The following is a 13,436-nucleotide window of genomic DNA, read 5'->3' on the forward strand; positions in this document are numbered from 1 at the left end:
TGGAAAGTGTAGTTTCTCTAGATGGACATAATGCTATAATGTTATTACAGTAACTTCTGAGTGAATCGAGGACAGGTAAGATTAAAATAGCTTCTTATGCACAGAAAACTTAATAGGCTATTCTGTACATTCGTTTCTTGTATTTCCTAAAATAATTTTTATGACCAAATGAGTGGTCTCTGGATCAAAATGATCGCATTTTAATTTTTTTAATTCAATTTAAATTAAGTAACATAATAAACGATTTATCTTCTATCAAACACGAATGTTCCCTGGATAAAATGTCCTATTTTAATTATGTAATTACTTTATATTTATTTCTAACAGGTGCAGCGGAGCGCACGGGTACGGCTAGTTTTAAAATAAATATCGAATCCCAAACATCCTTACACCCAACCATAGTTACAATAGCAATTACAGACAGCAATTCTAGGGATACCATATATCATCTGTCACTTTTGTCTCAAATTAGGCTTGAAATCGTCGGGGTTTGAACTTGGATTTCTTGCATTGTAAGCCGATCCTTAACCGTTCAGTTATCGGTTTAACACGTGTATACTGTATGTGTGAGTGTTTGTGTGTATATGTATGTGTGTATTATTGAAAATTTTGAAGAGCTTATAACTCAGGTTCCACTGTATTGTGTATAGCAGTAACTTAAGAAGTAACAGATGACCCGACGTAGGCCTATTGTCACGAGCAGCAATAACATGAACGGAGACCACAAATAGACCGGTCCCAGCCCTGGATGTTTGTTTCCCACTTCTATATACGTTAAATGACAAGAGTTTTCCTCCTGGGGCTGTTCTTTCTTGTGTCATATCGAAAAGTCCCTTCTAACTTTGAGAAACAGTTGCAAAGCTTTATTTTATTTCGACTTTTTTGTGTAAAAGCGCTGTGACTTATTTTATTTTTATATCTAAGGGATTTTATATAGCATTACGTCGATATTCTTCGAGCCCAAAAGTTATGTTTTTTAGAGTGTGGAAAGTTGATGGAAAGTTCTTATGTCTTTGAAGGAAAACATAATCTAGCCACGCAATGTGTAAAAAAAGTTCTCAGACTTCTACGTTATAGACATGGTTAATTTCAGTAAATTTTCAGTAGGAAAGCAGGTGGCATATATTTTACTTAATAAATTGTCTCGTTAATGCATTTTCGATTAGGCTGCTTGATGCTACGAAATTCTCTTCCCCTTCCCCAGTTATTTACAATACAGAGGGAAAAAGACCTTTGGGGAGGCCGAGACGTAGATGGGAGGATAATATTAAAATGGATTTGAGGGAGGTGGGATATGATGGTAGAGACTGGATTAATCTTGCTCAGGATGGGACCGATGACGGGCTTATGTGAGGGCGGTAATGAACCTCCGGGTCCTCTAAAAGTAAGGCTTAAGTTATTTCATGTTATATTTCTGTGCGCCTGCGAAGTTGATACACAGAACTTCAGAATCCGATTCTGTTTCTGTCATAGAAATACAATATGCATTTATTCGGAAAATACCATCCAAGAGGCACAAGCTGTGATAGCAGAAGATAAAGACATCCACTCGTTCCTAGACCAGACCCCTTCCGCACATCGCCAACCGACATTCGGGGAATGCTGTGGAATGATAACGAAATGGAGATCGAACGTAATGATGTTGATGCCTAACGTGGGGAAAAGGGAGAATCCCGAGAAATATCTCAACTGCGACAAGTATCACTATGGCCTGACCGGGACTAGAAACCTGGACCTCATACATACTACACACTATAACTTACATAATATGTACCTACGCACACACCTACACATGCACACACATACCCTCTCCCATTCTTATATGATTACTAGCTAAAAGACCCGGCATGTTATTAATTAAACTAGTGTTAGACTTTTCAGAAATCTCAGAAACTCAACTATAGACAACCAAAACGAATTGTCTTTACTAAGCTTTCTTCGCCCATGAAGATGAACGTTTACATACCGTCACTTCCATTAATTAATTAACTTCTTAGCCAAATGCCTGTCAGGGTCAACTCAGCTGTAGATCACGCACCGAAAAGAAAATATTTCATCACGTGCCTTACGTTCAAATGTTTTTACGTTGTATATGTATTTTTTTCTGTTTACTTATTCTGGTTTAGTTAAGACCATCAGGTCTTCTCTTCCACATCACCAGAAATACAAATAAAATAATAGAAAAATCAAACTTTAAATAAAGTAAAACCGAACGAAAATATATATATGCTACAGTCACACAAACTTTAAATGAGTTGGCATTGTCTTGAAGTTCAGCAAAATAAAAACACACCCCTCGGTCCCTATACGCCCACTTAGCTTCGTCTCAATCTTGTACAGCTCTTACATTTTATCTCTGCCGGCCAGTGACCGTTAAATTTCAAGTGCCTTATCTTAGTCGTGGGCGTCAGCGTATTAAAAAGTATTACAACATTTCTGTCGTTTCCTTTCCTCCTCACCGCAAATGTGACGTTGCACAGAGGCAGAGATAAAATAATTCTGTGGTGTTCGAGTAAAAGGAGTTAAATCGTTCAAGAATTCAGTACGATAAACACAGTTTGCTCACTATCTACAGCTGTAATTCATAATACGGCCCTGGACTGCGTAAAGATACTTATTGCGTGAATTGGCTACATTTTGGCCTTCATGATTATATCAACAATGTTATTTAATTTCGTGCTATTTTTTTCCACGGCCTCGTGAAAGTCGATGTTGAATACAACAGACAATAATGAAGAGCAGTTGACTGTAGAAGATTGCATTTAATACTATGCATGATTGTTTGATCGTATTAAGTTTTATTTATTTTTTAAATCAATTTAACGTCCATTTGTCCTATTTTAATGTAGCCTATGTTTTTGTCCTTGCTGTAAAAGTTAAATGTGTAAACTTTGGCAAATATTGGTCAAAGCGTATAGATTTGTATATAGAACATAAACATATACATACATAGATTTTTTTATTCATTTCCATTTAGTTTTCTCTGTCCTTTTTAATAGATAGCCTATCTCATTTCTGCACATATTCTTCGCAATCTTCAGTAATTCCATAACTCGTGGATGCAAAACTGTGCTACAATTGTGGCATACGTCACAAGCCGGAAAACGTGACTCATCCCTTCCTTTTATCCCCACACGTCATTGGATATGGTAGGGGGAGAGGAAATATGTATTCAGTGTGTTTGCGGACGTCACAGATATGTAATTCAAGGCCGGTGGATTGTGGACGGGGAACAAACACTTTCCCCATACTTCCATCCCTCTCTTCCTCAGTTCTGCATCCCTGCCCTAACTTATTGTTTAAAGGGGCACTGAAAAAAATATATATATATTTTTTTTCCATGTATTGTAGACAACAGGGAGCTGATGACAGCACTTAAAAGCACAACTCAAAATATCAAATAGTTCTCAATATACGACCGATGGAATTTTGTCCACCACCGCGTGGCCACCGCTACTGACGTCACACTGCCGCACCCGTGGTCTGCGTTGTGTAGCCTTAACTCGCAGCTGTTTAAAGCTTTGTTATGTAAAAACACGGTATTTTTTGCGGTTTGGACATGAGTTATAGTGAATGTAACATGATTAGCCAAAGCGAGAATGGATTCTCTGCAGTGCGCCGAGGCAGTGTGACGTCACACGCATCGCAGTATTCACGTTTAGAGGTATGCTACTTTGAAACCATTAATCGTAGAAAGCTCTAGTTTGCGTCATTTTTAGTAGGATATTTTAGTACACTGTATTAACATCTCAGGTTATTTAGCGTCTGAATGGAATGAAGGTGATAATATCCGTGAAATGAGTCCGGGGTCCAGCACCGATAAGTGCCCAGCATTTTCTCATATTGGATTGAGGGAAAGCCCCTGAGAAAACCTCAACCAGGTAACTTGCCCCAACTGCGATTCGAACCCGTGCCACCTGATTTCGCGGCCAGACGCGCTAGCCGTTACTTGACAGGTGTGGACGTTTGCTCATTGTGTGTATAATTAAATGCATGTTATTTATAATATAAGTAAATCCATGGCGCTACAGCCCATGAAGGGCCAAGACCGACCAGCCGCCTGCTGGCCTCACGTCCACATGCCGAAGCAGAGGTGGACGATCAGCCAACCAGAATGACCGTATCGTGTGGTTAGCACGATGATCCTCCCAGCCGTTATAGCTGGTTTGCGAAACCAGATTTTCGCTACCTATCGTAGCTCCCCAAGTGCATCACGATGCTGGGTGGGCACCAGTCTCATACACTGGCCGAAATTTCATGAGAAAATTTCTTCATGAGGACTCGAACCAGCGCGCATTCCGTAACGCGAGTCCTAGGTATTTATAATATATCATTCCAAAATGTGAGTTTAGTTCAGTATCCCTTTAATATCAAATTCTTTATGTTTTTACCACCGTCAAATGTTTTGTCTTATCTAAATTTTCCTCATTCCTCTTAAATCTATTTTCTGGACTGCTTTTATGACTTTAAATCAGGAATTGTCACAACTATCGCTCAGTAAAATAATTGAATAAGGCTATAAAACGCTCAGAAAGTTGTGCATAAAAATTAGAATGCGACGATCCTTGGTCTCATGTTTCAACTGCTTTAATTTTCTCAGTAGGCACAGAAATTCGTTAGGCAGAAGTTGAAATATGTTGAGACTTGGTGCTGATTAATTCGCCTCCTCCCAAGATCGATAGCACGCTATCGGAGTAACTACACTCCAATTCCTGCTCCTCCGCTTGTTTTGTTTTATTAAGCAAGGCAACTCACTATTAGCCACTTTTTCATGATGAAACACATCAGTTGGGTGTCAGTGTACAGTCTCTGGTTGCACCAAGAATAAAACAGACAAAAAGTTATTTCTTTTATCATTTGGCAATTTAAAATTTAAATGAGGCATGTTCTTAACAGAACTGATAGCACATTTGCCTCTCCGCTGAAAATTCTGTTTACATTACAGTCTAAAATAGAACTTTCGTTAGACAAATGTGATGGGGAAGATTTTCTCTTGGTCCTGCCATCATTCTATCAAATATCTATTATTAACTCCAGTTTCCAATTTTCTTTGTCATAATTTCATCAGATTATCTGTTATAAATTTGAAACGTTAGTACAGATTTTGTGGCGTTACTTCCATATCCGGCACAATTTCATTAAATATCTACTATAAATTCCAGATATGCTGGAACTGGTTTTCTCGAAGTTCTTTATCTTCTCTGTATTATTATATTAAGATTCAACTCACAAAATTTAAAAAGGAGCAAATGACAAATCTCTTCTTCTACATAATATATCATTATCACCGTGATCATCATCATCATAATCATAATCATCATCCTTATCATTATTATCGTCGACCTGGTTGGCGAGTTGGTATAGCGCTGGCCTTCTATGCGGGTTCGATCCCGGGCCAGGTCGATGGCATTTAAGTGTGCTTAAATGCGACAGGCTCATGTCATTAGATTTACTGGCATGTAAAAGAACTCCAGCGGGATAAAATTCCGGCACATCCGGCGACGCTGATATAACCTCTGCAGTTGCGAGGGTCGTTAAATAAAACAAAAAAAAAATCATTATTATCACCATCTTATATGCTTTGCATTACGTTTTTGACTGTAACAGCTACATTTGATCAATTTAGCCTGAAGTGGTCTTTCTAGATGTCGGATTGTACCATTTCTAAAATTTATAAGAACTTCATTGTAAACTAAACCGTTTCAGTTTGGGTAAATTATGATGTATTAACTTTTTCCTTTAATTCTTGTCCTGTCATTTGTTTCGTATAATTTATTCTTTTATATTTTTTAACACTTAATTGTTCGATTTTTTATCAATTATTTTGTATCGTGCATTACCGACTGCCTCCGTGGTCTGTTGGGCAGTATGCTGGCTTCCAGATCTGGAGGTCCCGGGTTCGATTTCCGGGCTCAACTGCCTGAGTGTCTAGAGTCTGGAAATTTGTGTTAATGTAAGTGTGACTGTGAGTGTGCCGGGTTAATATTAATTAGCCAATCATAAAAAATAAAAATTACAATGTAGGCCTATCAGGACTGTCGCTAGGCAATAATCTGAATACAAGTTTCAGCGTCACATTTTTGACATTTAACTCCATCTGTCAGCACAAGCATAAATCACTAATAGATGCTATAGAGTTAACAACGAAAAATCCCATGTCCCGGTGCCGGAGAGAATTTTTCTCTGTTCTATCCATCCTTCATCATATGGTAACGCAGAATTCCTGCACGGAAATATATGTACTTCGGTACACCATAAGAATATGATATGCGTAAATAATCACTCAGTGGTTCAAGACGGCGCTCATCCCGTCGGATCCCGGCCACCTAGTCACTCGTAATGAGTGCACCTCTGTACATAGTGCGTTGGACATTGTGCTTTTGTCACATATTCTGTGACACAGGAAAACTGAGAGGTAGAACTTAAACTAAGGGGATTCGATCTGGCATCGGAACTGGAATCCGATGTGGCTTAATGGATAAAGCGTCAGCACGAAGAGATGAAAACCCGGGTTCGAGTCCCGGTACCGGAGAGAATTTTTCTCCACTCCACCTATCCATCATATGGTAATGCAGAATTCCTGCACGGAAATATATACGTACTTCGGTACATCACACAGGTTATGCTTAGAGACCATCACATCACTGTGAATTGGATATAATTAGACAATAGAAAGCATCACTCTAGCATGAATATTTTGACGAAATTATCTTGGTGGTATTATTTGTGAAATAGAAGAATACTCCTACAAATATGTTATCTTGACATATTCTGTGACACAGTATATGAGGGTAGGCCACCAAAAGGAAAACTGAGTGGTAGAAATTAAACTGAGGGGATTCAATCCGGCATCGGAACTGGAATCCGATGTGGCTCAGTGGATAAAGAGTCAGTACGTAGAGCTGACAACTCGAGTTCGAGTCCCGGTGCCGGAGAGAATTTTTCTCTGTTCCACTCATCCATCTTCCGTATTTAAATTAAATTACAATTAGTTAATTGTGGATTAGTAAGATGTTGGTGAAATAGATAACCCAAAATCAATTGCAAATCATTTTAACGACTTCTATATAAATATTATTCAGAACTTAAACATTCAAGATTGTGCAGAAGATGCTGCACTTGGTTACCTAACTGATGCATTTAACACTGAGTTTTTAGGTCTCAGATTTATTCCCACTACCGCAGCAGAAATCATGCATGTGATAAAACAACTAAAAACAAAATATTCCTCTGGATATGATGAAATTCCAAGTAAAGTTCTGAAAGCTTGTTCTGAAATATTATCCCCTCCGTTAAGCTATCTATGCAATTTGTCAATGCAATGTGGTATTTTTCCAGAAAGACTCAAATATTCAATAGTAAAACCAATATACAAAAAGGGAGATAAATGTACTATTGCTAATTACAGACCCATATCATTATTAACAACATTTTCAAAAGTGTTTGAGAAAGTTATGTATAATAGATTATATCATTACCTGGAGTCCAACAATATATTAGTTTTAGAACAGTTTGGATTTAGAAAACAAAAATCGACAGAGAATGCTGCTTTTAGTTTGGTGGATGAAATACTAAATTCATTAAATTCGAAACTACATGTAGGTGGGATTTTTTGTGACTTGGCTAAAGCATTTGATTGTGTAGACCATAGTATATTAATAAAAAAATTGAAATTTTATGGTATTAAAGATGAGATGTTGGGTTGGTTTACATCGTACTTATCAAATAGAAAACAAAAAGTAGAAATAAATGTACCAAATAGTCATAAAGTTACTTATTCAGAATTTAGAAATATTAAACATGGTGTTCCGCAGGGGTCAATTTTAGGTCCATTGTTGTTTCTAGTTTATATTAATGATTTAGCCTTGACCATAAACAATTCATCCCATGTAATTTTATTTGCAGATGATACAAGTGTAATTATTTCAAGCAAACAATACGATCATTTTATAAACACTTCTAATACAGTGCTGAATCTAATGAATGAATGGTTCCATGCAAATAAACTAGCACTTAATGTTGATAAAACCAGTGCAGTCAAATTTAGTACACACAATAGTGCTCAGGTTTCCTACAGTATTCGATTAAATGGAACTCATCTCAAAGAATCTATAAGCACAAAGTTTCTTGGTTTAGAATTGGATAATCACTTGAACTGGAAAACGCATATAGAATGTATTACTCGTAAATTGAGCTCTGCCTGTTATGCATTAAGATCCTTATCTACTATTGGTGATATAAACTTACTTAAAATGTCATACTTTGCATATTTTCACTCTGTAATGAAATATGGATTAATATTCTGGGGTAACTCGTCTGAAGCTAAACACGTTTTTGTTTTACAAAAGAAAGCTATAAGAATAATGGCCGGTGTGCATAAAAGGACCTCATGTAAAAATATTTTCCGAAACTTAGAAATCTTGACTTTACCTTGTGAATACATTCTTTCCCTAATGATGCTGTATATTAAGAACCAAGATAAATTCAGTACTAATCAAGACATTCATCATTTTAATACAAGACATAAATCAGATCTTCATCTACCCTCTGTTAGTCTAAGCTGTTTTAAAAAAGGAGTTCGCTATTCATGTATAACAGTCTTCAATGCACTGCCTAATTATCTTAAAGATTTGAAGAACAACGAGAAAAGGTTCAGAAAAGAATTAACCAAATTTCTACATACTCATACCTTCTACACAATTGATGAATTGTTTATGCTTGTGAATTGAATTATTCTACTCAAATGACATGTACAATTTTATATAGCTCAACTAAAATATGTTTTTATAGTGACAATCTGTTTACTATGTATTGTATTTTTTGTTTAGCATAACTGATGAATTGTATGTACTGTAAATTGAATAGTATACTGTATAGGTCAACTGATGAATTGTTTAAGCTTATAAATTGAAATAATCTACTTCATATGAATTGTATAGCTTAACGAAAATACTAATTTGATTGTATATGTTTGTATAGTTTGGCTGATGAATTGTATATGTTCTTAAAATGATTACTAGTCTGTGTAGCTCTACTGATGAATTGTATATAGACCTACTGTAAATTGAATGGTAATATGTATAGCTCAACTGATGAATTGTTTATGATTATAAATTGAATTAATCTACTTGATATTAATTGCACAAATTTGTATAGCTTAATGAAAGTATGCTACTTTGTATTGTATATATTTGTATAGATTTGGCCGATGAATTGTATATGCTTTAAATTGAATAGTAATCTATATAGCTCTACTGATAAATTGTTTGTGTTTGTAATTTGAAGTAGTTTGCATGATATGTATTATCAATTTCTGTATATCACAACTGGTTGAATTGTTTATGCCTTAAATTTAATTAAATTGTTTTGTATTATAATATAGCTCAACTTATGAATGATCGTTTGCGTTTGTAAATTTAATAATCTGATTGGCTATGTATTGTGTACTTTTAGTAGAGCCATCGATGTTGCTCAGTCGACAGACTCGCTGGGCTGCTGATCCGGAGCTGCGTTCGGGCTTGGGTTGGATCCCCCTTTGGACTTTGGTTTCTTCGGAGGTTTTCCCCAGCCGTGGGACTGAAGCCGGATGGTCTATGGCGAGTCCTTGGCATCAACCCCTTTGATTTGATTACCTGGTTGGGTTTTTCCGAGGTTTCCCCCACCGAAAAGGCAAATGCCGGGTAATATTTTGGCGAATCCTCGGACCTCATCTCATCTCACTACATCTCGCCAAAATGTAAAAAAAAAATGTAAAAAAATTGTACAAAATTGTAAAAATTGTAGAAAATTACTAAATTGTAAAACTATAAAAATTTGTAAAAATTGTAATTGTAATATTGTAAAATGTTGACATGTTCCACATCTTAAAGCTTCATTGCTCATGTAAGATCTATGGAATAAAATAAATGAATGAATGAATGAATGAATGAATGAATCAGCCCTTACAGTCTTACACACATTTTTATTTAAAATTAGTGATTTTAAACTAAAGATTGCAATGTAGCCCTACTGCTTAAATAAATTAATATTCGTAGTAATTAATACAATGTTCACAAAGTACGTGTACTCAAAGTTTGAGAATTTATTGCATGCAGTATATTACAGTTGTTTATTTAGAAACTACATACTCGTAAATACTATAACGTGTATGTAGGAATGATGTATTTCACAACATGTGCTGGAAATGTTACCCGTTCTCTTCCAAGTACATGTTCACACGCTTGCACATGTTCCACGACACGCTTCTCGGCGCTGCGGGGGCAGTTGTGTCTAATGTGCGAGTAATAATAACATATGAGCCTTACTTTTATATACCCATTCCACTAAGTAACATCACAGAAAAAAGTTACAATGAAGCCAAATCAAGGGAGCTGGTAACCTAAGGTTTTCGGAAATAAGATAATTAAAAAAATGGGCGTGGATGTGTCGGGGACACTGCCGTGAGTTTCACGTGAATATGTATCGACAGATCTAGATGACATCTTTCGTTTGGCACAAAAATCAAGGCGCTAACACATCGGAGTCGCAAATATTGATCTACCCGCCTGAAATTTTAGTCCAAAATGGTCGCCAGTCGCCGCGAACCCCCACTAAATTCATGCTCGCATCGTAGTAATGTACCCCGTCGAACGAGACTACGTTAAGGTCCTATTTGAATCGTATTATTAGTCGCGAAATTATGGTGTTCCACACTCCTTTCTTTTGCTGCATTTACTAGCATTCAAATACTATACGCTCGCAATAAATTTAATGCTAACAATAAGTTGAAAATTTTATTTGTATATTCTGAAAAATATGGTTAACAAACTACAGAGCCTCTTTTGGTTAAAATAAATATTTTAAAAGAATAGATCAAACATATTACCCGGCACTAAAGAAATAATTTTAATTGATTTTCAGAGAGTAGCGAAGCTCTCAAGGGGCTTTTGAGGCTTGACCTACCTAAAAAATTAAAGTTATTGTTATGTTTTATTTAACGACGCTCGCAACTGCAGAGGTTATATCAGCGTTGCCGGATGTGCCGGAATTTTGTCCCTCAGGCGTTCTTTTACATGCCAGTAAATCTACTGACATGAGCCTGTCGCATTTAAGCACACTTAAATGCCATCGACCTGGCTCGGGATCGAACCCGCAACCTTTGGCATAGAAGACCAGCGCTATACCAACTCGCCAACCAGGTCGACTGAAAGTTATTATTCCTGGTAACATTTGGCCTATAAGTTCGTAATAACGATGTATCGTAACACTTGGTTGCACTCCGATCCTTCCGTATATTAAGTTCACTGTTGGCAGTCATTCCAGTATGGAGAGAGCAGTGCGAGCAGAGAGGCTTGTGGCAAAAGCCGCTGAAGACATGACTACTACTCTAGGCTACTACCTTGACTCACAAGCTTGAGGGTGAACCGGGGAGGGAGTATCGATTCGCTACACGAGGCTAGCCTTCCGTCACAATATTACGTCGCGCTGATGTTCTCTGTAAGGGCTGCGATGTTGAGTTTAGTTTAAGCAAAAGTGCATGCGTGTGTGTGTATGTGTGTGTGTGTGTGTGTTACATATTAATTTTGCGTAAAATGGCTCTTAGTGAGAGAACATTGAGGTCATTATTTGTAGAATTAAAAGAGAAACTGTTTTCAAGTTGGACGTATGAAACAAAATGTTCTTACAAAGATAGGAGATCAACACCACACTTACATATTAAAATATCGGGTGGAGGAAGACAAAATAGAAATTTTCAATTTTCATGGTATAAGAGATATCCTTGGCTCACAGCGTGCTGAGACAAATAAGTTATATTGTTTTACCTGTATTGTTTGGGGGTGAAAATGAGTGGTCATCATCTTTTTGTGGGGACTGTGTCACAAACATATGTTGATAGAAAAGCCGAGAAACATCTGCTCTATCAAAAGATACAAGACAAGTAGCCTACCGAGTATTTACACCTTAGCTTCGCCACTGCTTTCAGGTCACTTAAACATTCAAAATTCAATTATGACTCTGCCATTAAATTATATAGTGTAAAAAATGTTTTACGATCTTTTGAGGCCTGTAACAAATTTTTTGCACAATCGTGTTTTTTTTTTTGTTGTATTTACAGCTATTGTTGTTAGGTCGTGAAAGTTAAAATTCCCACACAGAGACTTGTTGCTAGAGAAACTATTCTCCATAGCATAAAACTATACTGAAATAGACTCATTACAGTGTACTTATTGTTACTTAGTTACACCATTACAGTACAGTTTTGCGAAGGCTTTTGAATAATATTACTCTATATTTTCAATGAAAATTATATTGTATTTGCAGTTTTTTAAATATTATCGTGAAAAAAAATGTTGTACAATACACGTTTGTGAAGTGCACTACAAAATCTCTGAAATTGAAAAACTCGCTCTGCTCGTTTTTTAAACTTTTCCTCGATTTTGTGAAAAGCACTTCCCACTGTTGTGGGATAAGGTGCATTTTGAACAAGTTAAAAATAAATCATATGTATAACTCAGAAAGTATTAAAATGATACTAATGAAGCTACAAGAGGTTGATGTATAGAAAAAATTAAGTCTCTAGCTTAAAAGTGTAAAAAGTAGAAATTTCACCCATATCATTCCGTGCTCTTTGGCTCCCAAAGGGCCGCAGTCCCCTGGTTGATAATCACTGTTCTACTTTTCATCTTAGGCCAAGAAGCCGCACTAAAGTGAGGAAAATGAGAGCTGTCATCAAAAAGAATGAGAAACAGTGATTTATACGATATAGAAATGAAGCCATTTGCAATGCATCCAAATAACATTAGGGGCGCGCGGTAGTTATATTAATATCAATGTTTAATTGTGAAATTACAGGAAAGTAAATTATAAATTTTAGCATTATTATAACAATAATTAATATACAGGGACATCATTTTATTTTTACTTCAATTTTTATTATACCTGAGTTTTTTAATGTACTTCACTCCCACCCCTTCTACTAAGGAAGTTCCAACTCCACACAGAACCAAGACCGCAGATAGTAAGCAGTACTAAGTTACTGAGTATAGTACGTTCCAGAAATATGTTCGAGTTTTCCAGTGACGAAAGAGCTTTCAATATTGAATCATATTTTCGCACAGGTACTGTCCGTTTGCCTACGTCGTATCCCGATTTCCCCCACCTGCTTCTGCTCGCCCCTCTGTAATAGCTGGGCTGTCTTAGCTCTTTTCTGGAAACATTAATTTCTCTTAGGAATTGGAAGTTTACGTAATATTATACAGCTGTTTAATTTAACTTAAATAAAAGGGCCTCGTTAAGTAATTAACTGTCACGTGATTTCCTCCCTTTCTACAATCCTGCGGCATAACGACTTGGACGGACAGTAGATAGCATGTCTGAGTAATTTTATATTTTCGGGACGGGCAGAAGTGAAGATTGAATTTACAGTACGTAGAGTAAGTACAGAATTATTTCAACAT

General features: G+C 36.5%; 1 protein-coding gene across 1 annotated transcript in view; it reads left to right on the forward strand.

The window, feature by feature from the left end:
- Positions 1–13,436, forward strand: part of Myo95E (Myosin 95E) — a 463,721-nt gene that overhangs the window by 295,439 nt on the left and 154,846 nt on the right. The window lies entirely within an intron of this gene.

This window comes from Periplaneta americana, chromosome 2 (assembly GCF_040183065.1).
Source record: "Periplaneta americana isolate PAMFEO1 chromosome 2, P.americana_PAMFEO1_priV1, whole genome shotgun sequence".
Lineage (NCBI taxonomy): Eukaryota > Metazoa > Arthropoda > Insecta > Blattodea > Blattidae > Periplaneta > Periplaneta americana.